At 36.6% G+C, this 17500-nt stretch overlaps 1 protein-coding gene across 4 annotated transcripts in view; it reads left to right on the top strand.

Annotated features, from left to right (window-relative positions):
- Positions 1–17500, top strand: part of LOC144966348 (uncharacterized) — a 52868-nt gene that overhangs the window by 15797 nt on the left and 19571 nt on the right. Inside the window, exon 1 of one of the 4 annotated variants that reach the window (XM_078902677.1) lies at positions 7333–7446. The exons of 1 other annotated variant lie outside the window; for it this stretch is intronic. The gene's annotated coding sequence lies outside the window, so the exon portion shown is untranslated. Of the gene's footprint in view, positions 1–7332; positions 7447–15733; positions 16131–17500 lie in introns of those variants that run through there. 2 more of the 4 variants (XM_078902674.1, XM_078902675.1) reach the window with 2 other exon arrangements.

Raw genomic sequence — 17500 nt, 5'->3', positions numbered from 1 at the left:
TGCATTCAATGCTCTAATAAAATACCAATAATTATGCTCCAATTTTGCACGGTTAGTGTCAATACAGGTTTTATAAGCTATATGCTATATTCCCAAAACCAGGTTTTAAAAGAAGTTATACTGGTGGTCTAAGTGCAATTAGAGACACGGGCCAACAGGTCCAGTATAGCAATTAAGGTGTGTATGTACAAGTAATCCCTGTATTTGCAGTCACAAAACATTGTCCTTCTATGTGGTTCTAAAATTTGTAATGGATTCGGCGCTGACTGTTGGTATTTGAGATCAGGTGCCTGGTTTTCCTCATCGCCAAGGTCTTCTTACAGCGTCAGAGTTCTCTCGTCTTATTCTCTCATTGTGTCTCAAGTGTTTGTTAAGCCTCATAGCAATGGCTCAACTCGACAGCTGAATACAGAAATTTTATATTCACCAGACGTTGTAATTAGTTCACATGGAAAAGATAGTCTTCTAAAAGGGTTCTCATTCTAGTCATGTTTTTGTTACTTATGTCACTAATTGTATTTAGCGTAATTATTTTATCGAGTTATCGTAAAGGCCGGCCGTCAAAAGAGCAAACCGAAAACGGTTCGTTTCACGAACTTGTGTCAAAATACCGCCTTTCCTGTCACACCGGAGTGCTAAATCAATTTACGACTTGTCCAGATCAAAGGTCTTATTCAGATCTTAACTATATTAGAAACAACGTCGTTTCGGGAAAAAGTGGACCGGTTTGTGCGTTAGAATCAAATATGAACTTGGCTTTCCATTTCTAAACCCCTAAATAAATAGGGAGACGGATTGCAAATTTATTGAAGTTTTTAATGATAAGATAAACAAGTCTGACACTGTAAAAAGCGATACGGGTGCCAGGTGGAAAGACCATTTCAACATTTTAAAATAATATCGATCAATCAATTCATTTCAATGGATATTTAATCGCACAGACTCTCATAAACAAATACTAATCACACACACACACACACACACACGCACACACACACACACACACTCACTCACGCTATTACTAAAACAGAAGGTTATTTATATGTCAATGCGATAGTGGTATTGTAATTTATTATACCAAACGCCACCTATAATATAGTATTTTCTGATAATAGATTTATACAGTTCTACAAAACTAATCGCCATTCTACCCTCGTACAGAGTATTATTTCAACAGTGAGTTATCAGTTACCGATTTACCATTGACCATGTATTTATTGATCTATTTATGTTTGGTAAATTTAATGAAAAGGAATGTTATTATCATCTCTTTTTTTTTGTAATTCGAGTTCTGATACATACTGATCGCCCAACGCATCTCTTTGGACTGCTCCTACACATTTAAGGATTACTTGTCTTGTGATTTATGTCTCTGATGCTCCATGATTTCTTAGCTTTGTTTTTAAGCTCATTGACTTTAAACATGTATGTTTTGCTTCTTTATTTTGGACTGGTGGTGAGATAAAGGTACAGTTGTACTTATTTACATGAGCTTTAAATTTTTTCTTTATTCCGTCTATATTGTGTCCTAAATGTCCCTCTCCCCCCTTTTAAAATAAAATTGTGTCGGTGACATAGAATCTTCTATCGTTCTCTTGTAACGCGCTTTGTTTTAAGTGATTACCATTGGATATATGATGTAATTTGAGATTTATGATAAATATCTGCAGACGGAAGGAACTCTCTTTGTTATTGTTAAGACAGATAAGGAACAAATTAGGCTCAGGGAATATTCATAAACCTTGCTTGTCCTCCCTGTCTACATACATAATATATATTATGACACAGTAGTCTTGGATAACAACAGGCACAATCTTAGCAATGACATTACAAACCTCATAATAAAATTAGGGGATTCAAGTTGTGTTATCAACGGGTAATCCCTAGTGAAAGGCCAAATATTATGGACTGTCAACTCAATGTATCTCTGTGTCTATTCGCTCATTGCTTCCTTTTATTTGCCGTAACGGTGGGATTTTCGGATCAAGATGCCACTCAAGGGGTGTTGGAGAACGGACGTGAACTAATACAATTAAATCGATATTAGAATCGCATCGATATTATTACATTTATTTTTAGATTACCTACATATTATTGAAATCAATAGACGGTTAGCTGTGTACTATGCGAGTGTAGCTATGTAAATCTGACGGATTGTTAACCGATATCGAAAATGCCTTGTATGATATACTTCCAGTCAAAGCAGACGAGTACTAGGTTTAAACCCCATCTTGACTTACTTGAGTTAGTCTACTTCGTCTGTGGTGGAACATTGGGCCTCTACGAGCATCCGCCATCTGTTTCTGTCTTTGTCTATCTTCTTGGTAGTCCCCCTCGTAAGGGCTGATTTGTAAAAATATTTTGGATGTTCTTTTTACTGATTGCTTTTTTGCTTTGTATGCCACTGCATCATAGACAACTTCTCAGATATTTATATCACATGTTCCTGCTCCACATTAAATAACAATAGGATATCTAATTTCTTTCATTGAAAGTTAACATTAGATTTCTATTTTTTCATTTATTTTCTTACTCCCCGTCACGTATTTGAGCGCGTGGGGTAATTTTATCGTCCATTAAAATAGCCGTTTTCACATGAAATTGCTTTAAAATATAAAACTAACCTTATGCCTAAGTATCTAGGAGTGAAATTTGACCCTCGACTCACTTGGAAACATCAAATAGATGAAAGTCAACAGAAAGGGTACAAGAGAATGCAGCTTCTCCGAAAACTTGCTGGAACGCAATGGGGAGCAAACTCAAACGTCCTGAAGAAGACATATCTTGGATATGTAAGACCTGCAATAGACTATGCCATATCGGCATGGGGAACGTGCTCACAGGCTCAATTTCAAAAGGTTGAAAAAATCCAAAACCAATGCCTACGCGTGATCACTGGAGCAATGAAAACAACACCAATTCACAAGATGGAAACCCACACAGGAATAAAACCTCTCAAAGAACAACGAAATTTAAAAATAGTGACACAATTCTCAAAGATAAAATTCATGGAATCCCAACCACTGCATCCAAGTACAATGGAAAAGAAAGAGAATCGACTCAAAAGGGAAAACTTCATCGCCTTGGGACAAAAACTAGAGAGCGAATATAAAGTGACACCAAAGGAAGATATTGCCCAAATCAATGTCCCAAATCTCAAACCACCACCGTGGAAAAAGAAACAAAAAATCCATAACCATCAACAAGAAAACATTCGAAGCAATAATGACAATGCTCAAACCCTAAAGATGATCAATAAAAAATACCCAATGACCAACTGGATAAGAGTTTATACAGATGGCTCAGTTTCCGGCCCCCTCATGAATGGAGGTGCTGGTGCACTCATACACTGGACAGATAAAACAGAAACAAAAAATATCTGTATCAGTGGGTTCAATGTGCACAAGTACTAAAACTGAAGAAAAAGCCATCCTCAATGCAACAAAAGAACTATCCAGAGATCACAGAATATACGGGAAAAATGTGGTTTACTTGACAGACTCTGATGATGCTCTCCGGTCTATTGAAAATTACCAGGACTCTGAAGCCGCACACACTGTGGAGGCCCTTGAGGCTTATCTGATAAAACAGGAAAAATTGTGCTGCAGTGGATTCCAAGTCATGTAGGTATATATGGAAATGAAATTGCCGATCAACTGGCCAAAGAAGGAGCCCAGAAGGAACAACCGAAGTCGTCAATCACTTACCATCAGCAAAAGAAAATAATAAAGCTAAAAATAGACAAAGAAAGGAATGACACACACCTAGAACACAACAAGCAGGATCCAATCCATGCCATTCAGCGAAGTAGCCAAGTCACTCTATTCCGCCTCCGAACAGGACACAATAGACTAAGAGGACATATGTTTACAAAGCTAGGTATTGGAACAACCCCTTATTGCCCATGTGGAACCGACCATGAAACCACTTTACATGTGCTTATGGATTGCCCATTATACAACGTGCAACGTTCGAACCACTGGGTCACCCCTACAACACTCAACACAAAGCTCTATGGTGAGGCTGAGGACCTAAAGCGGACCACAGACTTCATAGCAGATATCGGACTGCAGCCATAGATGTCCATCAGAGGAACGAAGAAGAAGAAGAAGAATAAAACTAACTGCTTTTTAGATTGTAGTTCTATGCATTTCTAATCGTTATTGGTGTAAATGACGCACCCAAGCTGATTTGTAAGCAATATGGTGGCGTCAAACAAAAGCTTGACTGCACAGAACCTCTCAGTGTGTGGTCTCAGATGTATTGTTATAGGAAATTCTCATTTGTAAAATGATCTAGGCTGTTGAATTAGCCTACAAATTAATGTCACAACACCTGCATAGTGTCTGTTTATGAGGAGAAAGCAAGCCATCTACTGTAGTATCACTTGAAATGATCAAGTGCGAGCACTTGCTAGGATGACATCACATGATTGGCTCGTGTCCCGTTTCAGGCCATTATTTTTTCAAATGAAATAAAAAATGTTTTGCATATATTTTTTGCTTTCTTTTCCCACTATTTAGCACATATACCTGGCATCTTATGAATAGTAGTCCTTCCGAGTCACAAGGTAAATAGAGCCTGACTTTATCCCGGTTTGATGGCAGTTTCTTTCGCTTTGTACCCTTTGGGTAAGACGTTTGTTTGTCGGAAAGTACTTTCCGCCAAGTCTAAGAGACTCATCTATTTCAATCACTGCATTGTGGACGGGAGGGGGGGGGGGGTATTGTCAGACAAAAATTGCCACTATCTGGAGTCAGACAATCATTTGCAAACGAGTAGAGGTATTATAATAGGTTGGTAACTCGTCTAAAGATGAGCATCATCTGATGAAAAAGAATGACTTCCATAGTCCTGAGCTCGTTCCCCATTGGTGCCCATCTCAGGTAATCTAAGGATTATTTTTCACTGGTGTCAATATCTCATTTGTCCGGGGTTTATACTCTATTGGTTTCCATCTTTTATAGTTCCGGGTTCGCTCACCACCAGTGTCCACTAATTTGTGGCTGTTCTGGGTTCCCTCCCCACTGTTGTCCACCTCGCTCTAACACAGTTCTGGGTTCACTCCCCACTGGTGCCGGTCTCCCTTAGTATCTGGTTCACTCCCCACTGGTGCCCACCTACCATAGTCTCTGGTTCACTCCCCACTGGTGCCCACCTCCCATAGTCTCTGGTTCACTCCCCACTGGTGCCCATCTCCCATAATCTCTGGTTCACTCCCCACTGGTGCCCAACTCTCATAGTCTCTAGTTCACTCCCCACTGGTGCCCACCTCTCATAGTCTCTGGTTCACTCCCCACTGGTGCCCACCTTCCATAATCTCTGGTTCACTCCCCACTGGTGCCCAACTCCCATAGTCTCTGGTTTACTGCCCACTGGTGCCCACCTCCTATAGTCTTTGGTTCACTCCCCATTCGTCCACTCCCCACTGGTGCCCACCTCCCATATTATCTGGTTCACTCCCCACTGATGCCCACTTCCCATAGTCTCAGGTTCAGTCTCCACTGGTGACTACATCCCATTGTCTCTGGTTCAATCCTTAATGGTGCTTTCATCCCATAGTCTCTGGTTCAATCCCCACTGATGCCCATCTCCCATGGCCTCAGATTCACTCCCCACTTGAGTTGATTTCTGTAGATTTCGCTATTCGGCAATACTCGGAAGAGAGAGAGAGAGAGAGAGAGAGAGAGAGAGAGAGAGAGAGAGAGAGAGAGAGAGAGAGAGAGAGAGAGAGAGAGAGAGAGAGAGAATATATAAACTACATCGATACCTTCAGTCACTAGTATAAAATTTTGCTGATCATCAGTTTTAATTAAGATAGTTGAGTTATTATGTACTAATACAAAACAAAGCAAAAACAAATATAAATATCATATTGATTTTCTATCTCAGTCTCACCTCTTCGACCTTGTAATTTTTGAGAACATAAAAAAACCCCCAACTAATTATGCAAAAAAAAAACCCTGTTTATTATTCTAAAGGTTCCTCCTTTTATTTATGTTTAAGGTATATGCGTGATATGTTGTGTCCTGCAAGAACCAATGCGTAGCACTATCAAACGGGCATTTCTACCATAAACTCACAAAACGCCTTTTTTTGGCCATAAATATTGATTATAAATATCAAGGGATTAAAATGACCTTCAAGTCGTCAAAAATCTTCAAACCTCTCAAACCTTTTTTCATGTCGAGTGTAACTTAATTCTATTCATTCTACTTCATTCATTTATTTTTTTTAAACATTTCATTTTCAAAAAAAAAAACCCATCGTATCGTCTCACAAACCCCATGGCTAATATCTGTGACAAGTCTCCACTTGTGCATAAAATTGCCATCTATTGCCAATTTAGTTGAAGAATAATATTGTACTCTTTACCATATCGTCCACAAGGGGTATTTATTAATACACTGTAAATTCATTGCATTAAGCATTTGATATGAGACTTGAGCAGAAATCCATCGATGTATTCGAAATCAAAAGTTGTCGGCTAAAATAAAACAAAGTGCGTTTTGTCAGTTTGCGCCAGATTTGATTGGAGGCCTTCTCGAGAATTCCGTCCTGATTTATGTCCTCCGTTTGACACCTTCAGCCAGGTTTACTTAAGGCTGTAAAGCTAATTTTGGGAATATTAGTCTTGGAAATAAATTATTAAAAGAAAAAAAAAAAGAAAAAAAAGAAAGACAATAAATTAGATAAAGCAGTAGTGATAATTAATTCATAAGATAATATTTATTTTGGTTATACGTGCATTCAACTCGCGGACCAGATTATATCCGTATGGCACCGGGCTGAAGCACCGAAGAGATGAAGTTTGGAGTGGAAAAGGGAGGGGTGGGTGGTAAAGGAGTTTTGAGCACTAATTTTATTATGAAAGAGAAACGGACGACTACGAGACTTGGAGAGAGGCTTTTTGGTTGGTCTTTTCACAGGCGATCGACCATTATCCTCTTCATAACCTGCCCCTTGTTATTTTAATCCCCGTGCTTTGTAAGGCAAATCCTTCTTAATCCCTTTCATATAGTCTTAACGGACGGCGCTGTCAGAGTCACCCGCGTAGCTAATTTAGGAAGAGAGGTCTTAAAAATACAAGGAGAATGCCTGACCCTTGCTGGAAATGAATGCAAATGTAATTTTTTTTTTGCGTCGGCGACGTTCGACACTTTTGGGATGTTAATGTTATGGCCACGTATGTACGGCACCCGGACCAAGTCATTCCATGTTTATCATAACGCTTCATTGGTAGGATCGTCGTCTGCTGTGTTCAATTTGGTTAATTTGTTTATGATTGCTTTGATTCTCATTGATGTTGCGACTAGTGTATGAAAGAAGCTTACAGAAATTAACGGCCAAGACACATTAACGGAGGAAAATAACATTTTTTTCTCTCCTGAATATTGAATGCGATACTGTGATTAAGGGAAAAGAAAAGAATAAGCATGCAACAAGGTAACAACATTTTACTAGATTCCCTCAAGCATAGTTGGTTTTACAAAACTGTTTCAAAGTTGGTGTCAATAAATATGCTGAGATTTAAAAAGATATTATTTTCCTCCATTCTGTCTATATTTTGTCCGATTTTTGTGTCTTTGTTTCTTTGGGTTTTTGTTGTTGTGTGGTTTGTTTTGTATTCTTTGCTTTAGAATGGTATTGAAATGCGAGAGCGTTTTAGAAAAATTATAATCGAATGTGGCTAGCTGTTTAGATGCAGAGCATTCTGTCATGAGGAGGAAAAATCCTATTTTGTCGATCTGTGTCCCTTGTGTGAAGCATGCAAGAATTTTTGAAAATAATTGTTTGCTTGAAAGTAAGAATTTTCTGACCAAAATGTACCGAGTTTAAAATGATTTTTGCCAAATTAGAAAGTGATTTCAGATTGGCGTTTTAAAACCTGTAAATAAAACTTGATGAACTGCAGAACTAAAATATAATTGTAACGAAACAACAGCGACAATGTTAATGAAATATTTTGTTTCATATCTAGGCCATCTAATTTCTGATTGGGCGATAAAAAGAGAAGAAACATCTCATATATATGTTATTAGCACCTTATAATATTATAATTCCATGTTCAACGTAAACCCATTGGATTCGTTATTTTTTTTCCTCAATATGACACCGACTCAACTGATTTTTAATTTAAAAAGGATGTTTGCGAATAGTGTGAGCCCCCCCCCCCCCCCCAATTTTCGGGCCCGACTTTTTGTATAAACAGAAATCTGATTTGCAGAAAGTACATTCTTTAAGAAAAATTAACATACAACAAAAAGAGGCTTCCAACTTTTCATAGTCTCTTCTTAAAACAAATTTAAAGGAATGTATAACGTCATTAGATGAAGTAAGATAGATGAATGTCAACTTGTAGGATTTCCCCGTTATTAAGAATAAATAATTTAACGTACCTCTTATAAGAAAACAAATGGACGGTGTTGGAAAACGATTAAAAAGACAAAAGATATTGTATTAAATCTAGATGTACTATCCATTTGTCTTTTTTAAAATGTTAAATTATTATATCTATTTTAAATCTTCTCATTATTCATTTACACTTGGATTAAAGCTTCAGGCTGCATTATATTATTTTGATCACAGCCTCTTGTAACATCAAGTTCAATGTGTGCTTAATTTTTTAAACGCATCCCTGAAATGTTGTCGTTTTGCATGTTTATGTATAATATATCCACTCATTGTGGAGGAGGTGATAATGCTGACTTCTTTTGCTTATTGTTGATTTGATAGTATAAGCTTGTTGTATTATACATCAGTTTGGAATCACATTCCAGTTTCATATGCCAGGAATTTATTAATGATCTGTGCCATTTCAATCACAAAACAATACATAAATAGGGAACAAAGCGCTTCATATAGCCATGAAAGCAGTATTGATCCTCATGATATGATCAACATACCTGTTAAAAAAGTTAGAAATCTGGAAAAAATTCTTGTTTGTTTAATGGCTATGGAGGTCCAGATAAGCGCAATAGGGCTGATTACTGAGCTTAGAAAAATAACTCATATTAGACCATTAATTTCCGAGGCAGCAGCAAAGAAATTGGTCACAGCCCTTATATTTTCTTAATTAGATTTTTGTAATTCCATCCATTTGGTCTTTCTGGTTCAAAACTTAAAATACTGCAGACAACAAAAAACCATGCAGCTAGACTGATTAATAAAAAGAAAACGAAAATGAGAAAGTGCCCTCCCCCTTTTGAAAGAGCTGCATTGGTCAACAGTAGCTAATAGAATTAAATTCAAAGCTGCAGTTCCTGTTTATCGCTGCCTCGAATGATCAGCCCCAACCTACTCATCTGACCTGAGTTACTCCATTGTTATAGAGAGCCAAGAATGTTGAGATCCTCGTCTGATCCCTCTCGGCTACTTGGACCAATAACAAATACAAACCTTGGTGAGGGAACGATCTCTTGTTTAGGACCACAAGCTTTGAACGCTCTCCTACAAGAGCTGAGGGAAGCAGGCTGTTTAGCTGTTTTTCAATCTATATTAAAGACTTTGTATGTTAGGGATCAGTTTTTATCTCGTTAAAGTTTTCGTTTATAAATGATACTTTCTCTCTCTCTCTCTCTCTCTCTCTCTCTCTCTCTCTCTCTCTCTCTCTCTCTCTCCCTCCCTCCCTTTGTGCGTGTGTTTGTGCGTGCGTATGCCTTGTACTTGCGTGCGTGAGTTTGGTTGAAAAGCTCTTTGAGCCTTCGTATGGATTAGCGCTATATTAAGTGCTTGATATTATTATCATTACACCCTGACAACTCATACCCATACCCAAGCGATTTGTGTATCTCTTGTATATTAAATATGATCAAAAAAAAAAAAATAATCAGGAGGGAAAAAAAGGCAAACGTATGAGCACTATCGTTAGAGGTGGATTCGAGGGGAGGGGAGGGGTAGATGGCTAGAATGTAAAGTCCTTATCGGTACAACTCCTATTGCCCCCTCCCCCCCCCACCCCCTTCATATATAGTTCGGAATCCTTTTAAATAATTTTCCACACAAAACATTATACCACTTAGACTGTTGCTTTACAAGGAACGACACTTAACGAAGTGTTGATTTATTGCCCCTTTGAAGGTGGGACATTATCAATAGATCGATTATCACGAAGTTAAAGATGCCATCTGTGGACGTAAAAGGTTTTTCGAAAATGAATATTTTGATCATAGATTATGGCTGGGTGTTCGCCATCGAATTGAAGGCTTTTGGGACTGCCAGCCATTTGCAGATAGGATTAAATTTACATAGCGCTTAAAATCATGATTTCCGTAAATTCCGTGAATAATTCATCAAGCTAGTGGATGGATTGCCAGAGTAATAATAATAATAATAATAATAATAATAATAATAATAATAATAATAATAATAATAATAATAATAATAATAATAATAAGAAGAAGAAGAAGAAGGAGGAGGAGGAGGAGGAGGAGGAGAAGGAGGAGAAGAAGAAGAAGAAGAAGCAGGAGGAGGAGAAGGAGGATGAAGAGGAGGAAGAAGAAGAAGAAGAAGAAGAGGAAGAGGACGCATTAAAAACCCCAACATTTTGCCTAGATCACAAGAAATATATTAACTCCGATATATTAGGCTGATAATAATTCATTTGGCGACTCAATATAATAATGACCAACAGAGACTCATTTTCTGAATCTATTTCGTTATTGATATTGTATGAACTCCGTGTATTCTTTGTAATGATGTAGGCACCGTGTTTCTTTTACAATTGAAGGCATTTGTCATTTCTAATCCTTTGGTGTTAAATGGGGCTTAAGAATATTAAGTGCACAATACCCGATGTATTAAATTTGTTTGTTATTAATATAGGGGCGGTTGTAATTTACTCATATAGGCTATCCGCGTCTATTGTTGGTAAATAGTCTGTGAATCCATATCATTAGATTACTGCTATACTCTGACATAACGCCTTTTTCTCATTTTCGCTATAGATGGTTCCAAGTACGAGTCGTTCTCTGGTCGACGACATACCGTTTGAGACAGTTGGTCAAAAATGTAGTATTATATTGGAAAGCAACACTGTATAATCTTTGTTCGAAATAGCATACGTTTCATATCGTCTTGAATGGATCGAATACCAAAAGAGCCAATAATAAGAAGTTCGATGAAGTACACAGAAACGATAGAATTGACTGATTCGAAAACCAAAAGAGTTCGAAGAAATATACACCAGACGGTGGGGATAACCAATTTAAAAAAAAGGACGAGAGGAGTTGACCTATTCTTTGATTGCCATTTTTGTTTTTGTTTTAAACAATGCTTTTATAGGGAATACGTTTTACAAATGAATATTATTGTTATTAAATACATTCGGGCACTATATGACACATAATATGGAACCGGTAGGGGATCTAGTCTGGAACAAAGTCAAGCGATGTTGAACATTGTCAATATTTATTTTTTGCTCCCATACGTTTAGGTATTGAAGAGTACCTGACTTGACTGCCGTACTCTAAAAAATAAACCGCATATTTAAAAGTTTTGCCAGAAAATTCGTCCTTCAAATATCGATCGATTAAAATGATCCTTAGCTTGCCAATAAAACACTCAAACCTGGGACTGCATAATCATAATCGAGGCGTCTGCCGCAGCACAGCGCATTGCCGCAAAGTGAGTTAGGACGAGATGACTCACAGCGCGGCGGGTAGTCGAACTCGGTACTTTTCAAAGACCCTAAAAGCTGAGCCACGCTTTCCACCTTTTTCATACAATTTTGCAAGAGCTATCCACAAAGCCGAACTTCTATAGCCCTCATCACTTAAATTAAAATATCGTATGACAAATTTGCATCATTGCTCTGATGTCCAATTAGTGCCTTAGCTCTTTGAAAAAAAAAAACCAACAAAAAAACGAAAAAAAATATATATAATTTAACTTTTGCAACGAAATATATTTTTTGACCCAACGTGGATCGTCGAACGCGTGAGGTTCTTCATTACAGTTCTCTGAATAAGTGTAGATATTCCTTTCTAAATTTGAGACAAATTGAGTATGTACAGCATCTGCTGCCGTAACAGCACTTGTAGACTTTAATCGTTATTAATTAGACTGCCCTATCTACTCGCCTAATCCACGTTTCCTTCTCACGTCGCCATACGGTGCCGAGATTACCGTAATCTCAGTATTATGTAGACGTGACATTCGTGTAATCCACCACTGGCCGTCAAATACCGGTTGCCTCAAAATAGATTTAGCCATGCTCAAATGGTTTGTAACAGTTATAATGGCGACGATTAGAATGATGATAATACTGTGCTGGCATTCCATTGGTGAAATAATAATGATGATGATAATGATGATGATGATGATAATAATAATAATAATAATAATAATAATAATAATAATAATAATAAAATAATAATATGTAATGGTAGTGATGATTGTTTAATAATGATAATAATAATGATATAATATATAATAATAATAATAATATAATAATAATAATAATAATAAATAATAAATAATAATAATAATAATAATAATAATGATAACAATAATAATATTGTTTATAAAATTGGTATAATAGGTTGATTAATATTAGTGATCATAATAATGATAATGATGATGATGATGATCATTACAAATACTACAGCAATATGATAATAAATAAATTAATAAAAATTAAAAACGATAAACAATATTAAACAAAAACAATAAACTACCAAACAAACAAAAACAATCAAATCATAAGAGGAAACAAAACAAAGTATAAATAAACAAAAAAATAAAACAAATATAAACTCGCTTTCCATTTAGTTCCGGACGCACTAGATTATAACGTTTCATGTATATCTATTATAGATCTATATATTTTTGTGGTAATTATTCTCACTAATACTAAATACCAATGGATCTAAAAACGATATTTGATTGTGTAACACTTGTACGAATTCCAACATGGGACTAGATTTGGTAACATTGGACACATTTGCTTCAAAACTTACTGCTCTGATTCCCAGTAACCTTTTTACTAATTATCGTAGTTCTGAGATTATGGGGTGTTAAATTGTGATACATTTTCGGGCCAATTCCGGGTTGGTGTGATATTATTTAATAGATGTCAATATTTACTGTTCTTACTGTATATGGTTTAACTCATTGTTGGCGAGATTGTATCTGTTTTTTAAAAATATTTTTCTCTTATTATAATAGCATATCTAACCGTTTTCACACAAAGAGCAGAAATTACGATAGCAGAAATTTCAATGAAGCCTGAGTCGCATCGCATCCCCCCCCCACCCTCTTATGGTGAAAAGTGTAAGTGAATTAGAGTATAATCGAATACGGCCTGAAATGATAGGTAGATCCACAGAGTCATAATGACACAAGGACGTATCGGGATTGCATATTTCTTCCAAAGTCAATCTGGTCAAGAGGTAATTGACAAAGGTGCTACATGACATTGTGTCCATTTCGGTCATATTAACCTCCACAAAATAGCTGTTACTGACCACCTGGTGTTTGACCTGCCCTTTAAGGTAAATATCAAATGGCACTTTGACATTCCAACTCTCCCTGGTCACAGAAATATAAATTCCAACTTTGTATCAACCATAAAGAGAGAAAATGAATTAAACAATTGTTATTTAAAAAAGCTATAACCCTGTAATATTTGCGGCTTATAATCTGTTAGGGAGAAGTTGATGAGAACCCCCCCCCCCCCCAAAAAAAAAAAAAAAAAACAAAAAAAACAACAAAAAAACAAAAAAAAACAAAAAAAAACAAAAAAAAAACAAAAAAAAAACACAAAAAAACAACCCCCCCCCCAAAAGCAACAAAACAAAACAAAAACAAACAAACAAATAAAAAACCCAACAAAAGAACCCAAAAGTCATAAAACAACCTGACGATTAAGGCATCCCTCCACGAATATCGAGAGATGGTATCGATACATTATACAATATTCCAGTCCATATGTATATAACCATGAAATGACCCGAACTAAGAAATAAAAATATTCACTTGATTTGGTGGTAACCATCGTATAAATTTCATGGCATACCAAAATTTCACCCTTGACATTTTTCAATTCTCAGTGCGATACTATAGCTTATCTATCCCCCCCCCCCCCCCCCCCGTCCCTTTTTTTCTCCCCTGGAAATGTTGCGCTTCTTTTCTCTTGATTATCAACTTGAATTCATTTATTTATTTTAAAAATTCATTATAAAAGAAAAATTCTAATTCAATCCAATTTTCACGATTGATAACAATTGGTTTTAAGAAACCGGCTAATTTCCTATCGACAACTATCTACGCCCCGAATTCAGGAGACCGTGCAGAATCGATAAGATAGATGAGAAACCGTAAAAACAGAATTTTCTAACAAATCAAAAACGACCCTGTTGATAAGATTCGGTGCTAGATACTTCAATGCAATTCACGAATTTTAGACAGCACTAATCCCTCGTTTTGTGTGCAGAATAATGGGGAATCTGTAACAAAAGGTTGCGGAAATGTTTTTGTAAAACACATGTTTGATTGCTTGTATTAGAAATTTGATCTCTACGATCACGAAGTGGCCTTTGCCATTCACTTTAAACCCCCATTATTTACTCTATTTTTATTCAAGCAATTGAATGCCACTCTTCCAACAAAGAAAATAAATTTATAAATAACAAGCTTATTTGAGAAAATCAATTTCTGTTTTTCCAGGGCTTATAGTGGCGAACGTCTCCCTTCGTATTCTATTACCGTTTTTATCAAATCCTGTCTGCCGTGAGTTAAATTCCAATAATTCATTGTCAGTGGGATTAACGATTTCAATGACTGGGATTTCTACGTGCATTTATGGTCTCAACCTTAAATGCGTTAGTATACACGGGGTAGACCAGAGCCGTTTTTGGGGGCCATTGATTACTAGAGCCGAGCAATTTTATCATAGGAACTGCCGGCCCAGTCGATTATGCCAGTTCAATAACAGTCTTTGATGCACTAATCCAGGGGGATTAACTTATCACAATTAACCCAGCAATCTGTCGTGCTCTTGACGCGACGTGCCACGATTCCCTATTCAGCTAGCAGGGGCAAGGCGGACACTGGATACGGTTTTCTCCCCATTGGCATTACGCTCGATGTTGCCAGATACTATTTGATAGAAAGGCCATTAAATTAAGAACGCTCGTGGAAACTTTTAAGAAATCAGATGAAAAAAAATTGTCAGGTAACTTATCCAAACTCTCCTCCTCATCCTTCTCCTCCTCCGCCTCCTCCAGGTCCTTCTCTTTTTCCCATTTTACTGCTACTACTACTGCTGCTGCTGCTACCGCCATCACCGCCACCTTCACCTTCACCACCACCACAACAACAACATCAACAACCACCACAACAACATCAACAACAACAGCTACTACTACCACTACTACTACTACTACTACTACTACTACTACTACTACTACTACTACTACTACTACTACTACTACTACTACTACCACTGCTGCTATTACAACTACTACCACTAGCAGTAAAAGTAATAGTAGTAGTAGTAATAGTAGTAGTAGTACATAGTAGTAGTAGTAGTAGTAGTAGTAGTAGTAGTAGTAGTAGTAGTAGTAGTAGCAGTAGTGGTAGTTGTAGTAGTGGTAGAAGTAGTGATAGTAGTAGTAGAGTAGTAGTAATTTTTTTTTTTAAATCATAGACCGAAGCTTATAAAAAGCCAAAATGACAACCTTGATTACGCTCCGTTGACGACCTGGTGACGAACGAGTTGGTGGATGGTGGAGATTTTAACCCCCTCGTCTCTGGCACCGAGGTCCGGCGTTCAGAGAAGTCGGGGAGTTGAGGAGCTTGTCAGGTCGCTTCGACTTCTAGTTCTCGTTGAGTTTGCTTTTAAGGTAAAAGGTTGGCACCGTTTTGACTACCAATAAGGATTTGTGGAGTTATAAATTCTACCTCAAGTCGTTGCTGGTGGTACATAGGCGATACTCCTGCCTTTATCGATTGGTATGTTATCATTATCATGTTTTCATTGAAATTTTGACAGCCGGTACCTTTATACCTGTTTCGGGGATTGGAGGGAAGATCAATATTTACTTACGAAAGGCATACCGATATGTGCTTTGTGTTGGATTTCATAGAATTTTAAGATATTTGAAATGAATGATTTCTATTCCTATAAGGTAGGAGACCTTTTTTTTTTTTGGTTATATTCGGAGATGAATACATTGAAATCAACATTGTACACATTAATATTATCTTACACGATACTTTCACGCCCGCGCATATTCCCGCGTGCTTACACGCATTGTCTATATCGATATTTGAAATAAGTAAAAAACAAACCAAAAAACCCCGAAAAAACAAACCAAAAACAAAACCCAAACAAAAAAAAAACAAACAAACAAAAAACAACAAAAAAAAAACAACCACCCCCCCCCCCCAAAAAAAAAAAAACCAAACGAAAAATACTAGGCAAAATAAAATAATCAACAACAACAAAAAAACAAAAAACGAAATAAAACAAAGCAAAACAAACAAACAACAACAAAAAACAAAACAACAAACAACCCTCAAAAACAAACCAAAAACAGCTCTCAACCGGTGATGCGATGGTGTAAAATGAGTACCTGGTCGTTAACAGCGTTCTGTAAAGCGCTTTGAACACGTTTAGTGGATATTGCGCTAAATGCTCTAGTTTTTTTTTTCTTTGTCTTTTTGAGTCTGTGAGAAAAAGTAACATCGCCTAACAGGCTTATTGTTCCATCTTACAGGTTAAGTGTTGCTGTTGGCTAGGGACCTTGTAAAAAGCTTTGAGTACGTTTAGTGGATATTGCGCGGTTTAAACGCTCATTAAAAAAAAATAATCTGTGAGTACCACAGTGATTACGAAGAGTGATTTTTGAGGAAGGAAGACTGTTTGTTTTCTATGTTCGTTTACTGTATTAATTTTTTTTTCTGTAGTTGTGTGTAGAATTATGGTGTTGATCATTGTGAGGATGATGACGACGGTGATGATAATGTGAATGGTGATGATTATAACAACAATGCGAACACGAATCCTCGAATAATAACCAAAAGAATTTTACACTCGAGAGTGCAAAAAATAGATTGTCGAAATACACGTTTTATTTTGTAGTGTATTTAACAACTTGGCAACTCCTTCTAGTTTTCATGTATTTCTTGTCTTTATGTAATACAATATAATATATCTGTCAAAATACTTTATCTCCCTACAAAAATAATCGATAGCATTGATAACAGGCATTGTTATGTCTTATTATCGGCAAGACTTCCCGTTGTGATATTGGTTTTTAATTGAATATCAAAAACAAACACACGGAAAGTCTATTTAAATACTAATTTATCTTGTCTCAAAATCAAAACACACTAAAACAATATCGGATATCATGATACGTAACCATTTTTTCAAATCAATATTAACCAGAACAAATTCCATTACATTTTAATTCGTTCTTAGTTTTGGTTTGATATTAATTTAGTAAGGTGTTTAAAAAAAATATTGATTCTTGTGACAGAACATATAGATTTT

This window comes from Berghia stephanieae, chromosome 2 (assembly GCF_034508935.2).
Source record: "Berghia stephanieae isolate SIO BIC M18660-M18661 chromosome 2, UCSD_Bste_1.3, whole genome shotgun sequence".
NCBI classification, from domain to species: domain Eukaryota; kingdom Metazoa; phylum Mollusca; class Gastropoda; order Nudibranchia; family Aeolidiidae; genus Berghia; species Berghia stephanieae.
The sequence above is the reverse complement of the archived record's forward strand: the minus strand, read 5'-3'. Positions and strand labels throughout refer to the sequence as shown.